At 41.1% G+C, this 8,802-nt stretch overlaps 1 protein-coding gene across 2 annotated transcripts in view; it reads left to right on the forward strand.

Moving 5' to 3' along the window:
- The first annotated feature begins 613 nt into the window (after positions 1-613).
- Positions 614-8,802, forward strand: part of LOC109913714 (monocarboxylate transporter 4-like) — a 38,312-nt gene continuing 30,123 nt past the window's right edge. Inside the window, exon 1 of one of the 2 annotated variants that reach the window (XR_007264565.1) lies at positions 614-979. The gene's annotated coding sequence lies outside the window, so the exon portion shown is untranslated. The remainder of the gene's footprint in view (positions 980-8,802) is intronic. The other variant, XM_020513266.2, reaches the window with a different exon arrangement.

Raw genomic sequence — 8,802 nt, forward strand, 5'->3', positions numbered from 1 at the left:
TATTTCACTGGGGAGAGAAAATGCTCATTAACAGAACGACAGAATTGTTAAAGGTTAGAAGGAGATTAGTAACAAATCCACTCAGTGCCAACATGTGACACTGAGCTTCCAACAGCGTGTCACTTTAATTCACCATCTTGCTCCCACTCTAACCTCTCTGTCCTCAGTCTCTTGCAAAATTCCAGTGAAGCTCAACAAAACCTGGAGGACCAGCAGATCATCTTTCATTTACATAAATTACAGCCTTCTATACTCAAAGTTCAAAGATTTCAATCTGTAACTTCCAACCCATTTTGTTTCTCTTCAATTTAAATTCCACCATCTGCCGTGGCGGGATTCGAATCCAAGTCCTGAGAACGTTATCTGGGTCTCAGGATTAACAGTCCAGCAAAAATACTGAGGAAGGGTCACCGGAGCCGAAACGTTAACTCTGTTTTCTCCTCCACAGATGCTGCCAGACCTACTGAGCTTTTCCATCAACTTTGTTTTTGTTGCAGCGAAGATACCATTAGGCTATTGCCTCCCCACTTCCGGAAGTAGCACCATTAAGCTTTCGTTTTATTTCTGATCTTCCTCAGGTGCATATGGAAGGGAGGGGAAAACAAGTTCCGTCAGGAAGTTGTCTGACCTGCTCCAAACTCATGATTGCATTAGTACATCAGATAAGTGACAAGTGGCGGAAGTATGAGCTTTTTGTCTCTCTGTGTCTCTCTCTCTGTCGCGTTCTGAAATATTTCTCTTCTGTTTATCGCTCGAACGAATGGACAGCGTTTGTTCTGAATAATTGAGACTATCGTTGGGGCCGGGAGCTGATCCCATTAGGAGGTATGGGAAATGAACGGTCCGGCCACTAAGACCCAGCGGAACCAGCTGCAAGCACACGGCCTGACGCAGCAGTGTGAATAAGAGCAGTGCGTGGGGAGAGCATCATCTGGAGCAAAGTCTCATCGTGCCGGGAGCAACAATTTAAAACCCCAAGGTAAGGATCTGCAGCCTATAAATCCATAGCTCGAGAATACATTGTGGTCATCTGCGTACCTTTTCTAAAACAAATGCCACAAAGGGGGATATATTGTGTAGGGTGACTGTATAAGCCTCATCAATATCTTAAATTATATTCAGCATTCGAAATTCACGTTTTAAATCCGTCTTTTATGTGAGCAGGTCTGTACATCTCCGGTGAGGTGCGCTACATAGATATGTATATGTATTGATGATATGTATTCTGGATCCTCGCTTTCCTATTAACACCTTAAATTTGGAGGTTACTGAGAGCAGCATTGTGTAACAGATGAAATACCGTGGCCCAGATCCTTGATTTTTCCCTTCACTCCACCACCAAAAAAAAATCGCATTTAGCAGGGTGTTGAGGTGAGATGTGGGCTCCGGCGACCAAATTGCGACTATATTTGATGATGATAATATGCAAGGTGGATTTTTTTTTTGAATTGGGAAGTGGGTTCGTCTCATGGGAAGGTGACCACGAGCATCTTACACAACGTGCAAATGGCGAGGGGTTGGTTCCGGGAGCCAGAGGCCGGTAGAAATACTCGCTGCTCCTTACAAATTGTCCGTCTTTGTTAACGTGGGCAAACTCCCCTTCTCCCTGTGGGCTGGGGGTCACAGTGCTGAACGACCCAAGGAGGAAATGGCCGGAGAAGCGTTTGTTTCATTGAATTTGACCCAGTTCAGCACAGCATGGTTTCGTTGCTCGCCTGTGGTGCTCCCCTGTGCTGAACTGCAGAATGTCTCTCGGCCAACTTTAAAAAAGTATCTACCTTACACTGTCTTTCTGCGAAGACTTAATCAGATGGAGTGCACGGAAAAACTGCGACAAATAGAACCCTCAAGTAAAACTACTTCCACTAATTCCCCTACAGAACACTTTTTAGTAAAATAACGATTGGATTTGTAAAGTGCTTGACCTTTTTTAAGTATTCGCACCATTTGATTACATTACTGCCTTGTGGTTCCTCCGAGGCGCCCATTGTCCGGACTGGCCCGGGAAAAATGCAATGCCATTGTTTTAGCGTGGAGACAGAAAGGGTTCATTTCTGTCTGTTTTTCTCTCGATAGATTGAAAACACTTTAAAGGTTGTTATCTAATGTAATGGATTGAAAAAGCTCTCTGATCAACTGCTATCCCAATTTATAAACCCTTCTGCCTAGCAGACTGGCCAGAGGGAGACGAGCCGTGAGCGTGTTTCCCACGGCCACCCATTGATTTTGCTATGTTTGATGTGAAAGCTCTCAGCTTCGACTTCCCCGCTGTGACACAAACATTGCAGCTCGACGCTGCCAGGGAGATTGAAACTGCGTCCTTGTGTAAGGAGACAAAAAGCCCGGCCAAGTGCATCAGCCAGCTCGGTTTCTCTCCGTGTATTTCCGCTTTCTTGCTGTAATTTACCCCGCCCCCGCCGCCGGATTACTCATGATTCTGGGGGAGACAGAGCACCCTTCACCGCCTCATTCTCTCAGGTCACGTCTCTCACGTCCTCTTGCAGTGGCGATGATGCTTTTGTTCCTTTTTTTTCCTCTTGCTCGCTCTCCCGTCCTACCTGCCACTTGAACACCGGCTAGGCTGGGGCTGACCAGCATTTGTTTCTCACTTCCAATAACGAGTATCTGCAGGGATGGCGAACTAAAACAAAAAATAGAGTCGATTTGTATTAACACAGAGCACGGAGCAATCTGAAGATGAGCACGTGGTTACAGACACCTTCGCTGTTCTCAGACATACCTGAGCAGTCGTGCAGAAAACAGTTTTAAGGCTTTTAATCTGTGGGGAGGTGTGGTGAAGAAAATGCATTTTCTAAAACCCGTTCTGAAGAAGGGTCACTGGACCCGAAACGTTAACTGTGCTCTCTCTCCACAGATGCTGCCAGATTTTCAGTTCTTTCTGTATTTGTTAGTCATGCTGATATAACATGCGAACACTAGAGATTACATGTTTAAAGTCAGGCCAGTACAACATGATCAACCCTGAATGAACTGAAAATTTATAAAATTTGGACCATGTTAACATCATGACGTCACTTTGGCTGTAGGTTATGGTATAACTGAGTCAATCCTTGTGGACATACTGGATAAACAGTTTCTTCTGTTCAGGGATTTGGTTTGATCAAGCAGCAATAATGGAATATACAAGATCAGATCATAGAATCCCTACGGTGTGGAAACAGGCCAGTCAGCCCAACAAGTCCATGCTGTCCCTCCAAAGAGCAGCCCACCCTGACTTATTCCCCTATTGCTGCATTTCCCCATGTCTAACCCAAACATCCCTGGACACTACGGGCAATTTAGCATAGCCAATCCACCTACCCCGCACATCTTTGGACTGCGGGAGGAAACCAGAGCACCTGGAGGAAACCCACACAAACACAGGGAGAATGTGCAAACTGCATACAGACAGTTGCCCAAAGGTGGAATCAAACCCAGGTCCCTAGTGCTGTGAGGCAGTAGTGCTAACCACTGAGCCACTGTACTGCCCCATGTGTGTGTATGTCTTGCCAGTTATGGAATAGTTTGGGTAACTTACATTCCGTAATCTTAAACTTTGCCATATACTGTTATAGCTCTGCATAATAAAAATATAATTTTGTTTCTCTGAATTCAAAAAATCTATTTATTGAAGTAGTAACATGAAAATGGCAACGAACAACGGAAAGCAGCAAGTGTCTCGTCTTCCAACTGTTTATAACCTGAAATAAATTGCTAAAAATAAATTAAATTCTGATCTATTTGAATTGGTGTACATTTTCTCAGTTTCTTAGTAAATTAAATATTTTCAATATATATAAATTTATTTTAAAACGTGTCTACTGATACCTGTATGCCTATCAAAATTATCTTAATTTGGAGATCTTCCTTGAAGAGGTAAAATTGTGAAGACACTCAAACCATCCTCAGTATTCCAATATGGGGATATGCTAGTTCTGTGGACAGTGATGGATTTGACATAATTATTTTTAAGCCGATATTAAAGCTAGCAGAAAACATTTTTTTTCCACTGAACTACCTTGGAGTTTCTGTGATCTTTTGCACTGGCTCTGCCATTTTACCCTGGATTGAGCTGATAAAACTAATGGAAAGTCTACCTCCAAGAAGATACACAGTCTGCGAGGTATTATACAACAGTAATAAGATTAACAAACAAGTAGTTTACTAACGCTAGCTTGCCTGAGAATTATTTTACTGTCTTGGAGTACCGAAGTCTGCTCTGCCTTGTGTGTAGAAACATGGTGAGTGTAATGTTTGCCATTACCAGAAGAAAATATTGGCATATATATGGCAGCTTTTATGACCTCAGGATGACTTGAGGCACTGACAGCCAATGGTGTACTTTATAAATGTAGTCACTAGTAGGGGGCAGAGAAGTCAATTTAAACACTAACAATAATAATAAATGACCAGATCTTCTGATTTTAGGCACTGTTTGTGAGATATCTGGAAAAAGTCCTTTGTCTAATTGAACTAGGACTGTAGGTTTGTTGCCTACTTGATTAGTCAAACTAAGTCTCTGTTAAATGTCTCATCTGAAGGACAGTATCTTTGAATGCATAACATTCCGTCAGAACTGCAAAGAAGCATGAACCTAGATTATGTGCTCAACATTTAAAGCACTTGAGCTTTAACACATGCTTTTCTAACCTGGAAGTGAGAATTCTAGCACAGAGCCAAGGCTGACAAAAAAAGCATTGTTTATTAGATTGCATCAGATCAAAAATAGATTTCCACTTGGGTACAGCATAATGTGACACACTCTGAAATTGGGATTTATTTTCAGGGCATGCTGCGCATAAACCTGAGGACCACCTTACACAAGCTCCCAATTTCTCCAACATGCCACTTTTTAACTAATCTAACTCTGTTCCATAGGGTGGGCAAAGTGTTCATCCACCTCCACCACCAAATATTGATTTCAGAATCCTGGTTCATAACAATTTCTAGGCCACAGCCACCTTTTACATAGAACATAGAACAGTACAGCACAGTACAGGCCCTTCGGCCCACGATGTTGTGCCGACCGCATTTGCTGACAGCATTTACAAATGCTGTTTGTTGCTTATACCTCTGCTTTTCCAACTCCGATCCTCCCTTCTACTGCACCAGAAGGATACAATTTTGAGTAATCATGCCCCCAATTTGTGAGTTGTGATTTTTTTCTTGTCTCTCACTAAACCCCTGATACTTTGTAACATTTCTCCAAATTGGAAAGTGCTGCTTTGGGTCAGTTTTTTTTTAAAATTCCTGCTCATTCCCTGGCGCTGTGCAACTGTGGAACATTTTCCACAAAGTGCAAATTGTACTTTCGTTGACTGATCAGTAGACTTGTAAAATGAAAGTGTCATATTGTTGCCTCCACTGCCATTGTACAGCATTGAAATGTCACCTCTAAATCAGATGACATTTTTTCACACAATGTTATGAAAAGTGCAGGATCCTTTAATGCATTGTACCACTATCTTAAAGGTTGCATGTTTATTAACTGTTTAAACCATTAAGAAAAATGCTTGCATCTAAACTCTGTTAAATATGCTTACAATTGTCTCTTTGACTTTATCATCTCCCATGCCTTGGCTGTGTCCATTATGTCATTCTCTGAACACTTGTACGTTGCACTGTCCACTCTCAAACCCTTTCCCAGTCTGACCTCCTGTATTCTGTCTTTGGGGAAAACAAAAACTCTTATCCCAATTCTCTTAGAACTACACTTTCAAACTCCCAAAAGTATGGTCTGTGGCTCTCCACTCATCATGATTTCTGCAGCTACAATAAACTATCCTTTTTAGACCTTTCTCCCCTGTCTTATTTATCCCCTCTCAGAACAAGTACAAGGAGCTCACAAACTTTCTGTCACTAACTTTAAGACCGTCCACTTAACAACCTTATCTGCTTCCCTCCCTTCCCCCAGTCCACTGGACCAAACATCATCTTAAAATTCTCCCTGAACTTTTGTGTATTGTTTTGCTTGTCTTCCCTCATGCGTGTAACTTTTTTAGGTGACCTTCGTTTGATTTTATTCCTATTAAGCTTCTAATTAACTAATTGTAACCCAGCTTCTAACTGTCCAATGTCTTGTCCTTGGCTTCGTGCTGGTTTGGAATAACAACTCTCTCCTCAGGTATTTCAATAACGACTTCCCAACCGTTCAAATCTGCCGTTGTCATCCCTCCATTGTAACCCCTCCTAAAAGACTCATGACCATTCATCATTACAAGCCCTGTCTCCGATCTCCCTTTCCTTTCCAAAGTCTTGAAACATATTGTCTCCCACTACTTGCATAACTCCAAATGTGAATTCAGTCAGATTCTCTTCGCAGCAACTGTACCAAAACAGTTGCAATTGACACATTTTATCTGATGGACAATGATATACTATCTCTCCTTATTAACCTGGCTGTAGTCTCCGACCACACCATCCTTCTCCAAATCCAATGGTACTATATAGCTAGGTTGGACTGGACTTTCTTTGTTCCATTCTTAATAATCCAGTGGTAGCCAGAGAATCATTTGCTATAGGTGTTCTTCCCACTCCTGAACTATTACCTCTAATATCCCCAAAAGATGTTTCCCTGCTGCTCTAAACCTGCTGCCCTTTTAGTCACATATGAAAACTGAGCATCAATCTTTGCATGGATGCTGATGAAAACTAGTTCTACCTCTATTACTTTCTTTGACTCCTCCAGTGTCACACTTCTGCACATCCAGCAGTGAATGTCAGCTCAGAAGTCTCTTCCAATTAATTTTGGAGATATGTTTCCTTCAGTTCCCAGCTAAAAAGGTATTCTTAGTCACTGATTCCGTCTTCATCTGGCAACTCTCTTTTGAGGATAAATGTAACTTTTCAGAATCCTGATGTCCTAACTAATCCAGAAATGAGTATCGGAAAAAACTGTGCCATCAAAATGTCAAAATTGCACTTCCATAACAAAGCGTGACTCCATCCTTATCTCAGCTCAGCTTCTACAGAAATCCTGATCCATGGCTTTGATATCTCTAGACTCAACTGTTCCAATGCACCCTGGTTGACCTGTCATTCTCCACCATTTGCAAACTCAGAAATTATCCAAAATCTGCTGCCTGTGTCCCAATTTGCACTAAATTTCATTCAAAATTGCATTGACTCATCACCCCTGTGGTTGCTTACCGACTTTGAGTTAATCAATGCTTCAATTTTAACACTCTCACCTCTATATTCAAATGTAGTTTTCTGCACTAAGTTCAACGCATAAGTAGTTGCAGGTAAACATTATTGACCGAGGCACTAATGCAGGCCAATGTAACTAAATGCTCAGATCTTGCAATGTATTGCATCATTCTTCTTTTCAAACGTTTCCCAACTTGTCCTTTTCTTTCTGTAACTTCCTTTAGCTCCACACACTTTAATATGTCAATTTTCCTCCAATTGTGGCTGAGAAGTTTTTCTCTAAACCTCTCCTCCTTTCTTTCCTCCTTTTTAAAGACATCCTTAACCTACTTTTTGACAAAATCTCTGGTAATCTGCTCTCATATCTTGTATTATGGCTTAATGCCAGTATTTCTCTGATATAGCTCCTGTTTTGTGCTTGAAGTGGTTTACTACTTTTTAAGGTGATATATAAACACAAGTTGTTATCTAAATGTCCCAAGACTTATGTCCAACTGTTACGACTGAAAGCATCAACATTTTTGGGGGTTGGCTAACTCAGTTGGTTGGATGACCACTTGGCACTGCAGAGTGATGCCAACAATGTGGGTTCAGTTCCTGACTGGCTGAAGTTACCATTGAAGGAAGCTCCTTCTCAACATCTCCTTCCACCTGAAGCATGGTCTGAAGCACCTGAAGCATATTAGAGAGAGAGAGACAACTGATGGTGGTTTAGTCTGAAGGTTAAACTAAACCACCATCAGACTAAACCACCATCAGTTGTCTCTCTCTCTCTCTCTCTCTAATAACAGCAGTCTAGTAGGACTATGGGGACATTTTTTTCTGTGAAATACATTTTCTTGTTTTGTGACATTAAGCTGAAGTTAAGGAACTTTAAGCATTCATTAACTATTGATGGTATGTTTGCCTGAACCTTCAGCACTCAAACAGTTTAAAAATGTTTGTGGATTTTTTAATGTTCAATATTTATTGCTTTTTCCATATTGAACTATATATTGTAAGCTGTTGGATCCTTTTACTCTTTGTGCAACAATGGGTATTAGTACTTTTTAAAAAAAATTGCAGCTTAATTTTTGATCACTATATCAGGACGACTCCAAAACATGTACATAAGTGCTGTGGACAAAGTTGAGGTCAGCTTATGTTTTGACACCATTGTCTACTGCCAGAAACTAATGCAATTAAGCAACATTTTAGAGTAAACACTTGCTTTTTAAAAAAAAACAAGTGTGATTTCAAGGGTATTCCTAAGATTGAAAACTTGGTGCAGTTGGGTTAATGCCGTTGTAAATGGTTCTATTGCAAAGAAACCAGTATTTTAAACAGTGTGTTCAGTTGATCAGGTCTGAGTAACCTGTTTTTGAATAAGACAAAATGACTTTTTAAAAAATGTATAGAAACTACTCATACAGGCTTGCAGTAATTTGTTCAATGATAAAAATGTCAAATCTTTTATGACATGCATATTACTGTCCTTGTACACAATTTTTTAGAAGCTCCTTGAAGGCCCATGAACAAATCCAATTAGCAAAAACTCGTGATAACAAGGTGTAGAGCTGGATGAACACAGCAGGCCAAGCAGCATCAGAGGAGCAGGAAGGCTGATGTTTCGGGCCTAGACCCTTCTTCAGAAAAAGGCCCTTCAAGCTTGCA

The sequence above is a fragment of the Rhincodon typus genome, chromosome 23 (assembly GCF_021869965.1).
Source record: "Rhincodon typus isolate 14 chromosome 23, sRhiTyp1.1, whole genome shotgun sequence".
In the NCBI taxonomy this organism is placed as follows: Eukaryota; Metazoa; Chordata; class Chondrichthyes; order Orectolobiformes; family Rhincodontidae; genus Rhincodon; species Rhincodon typus.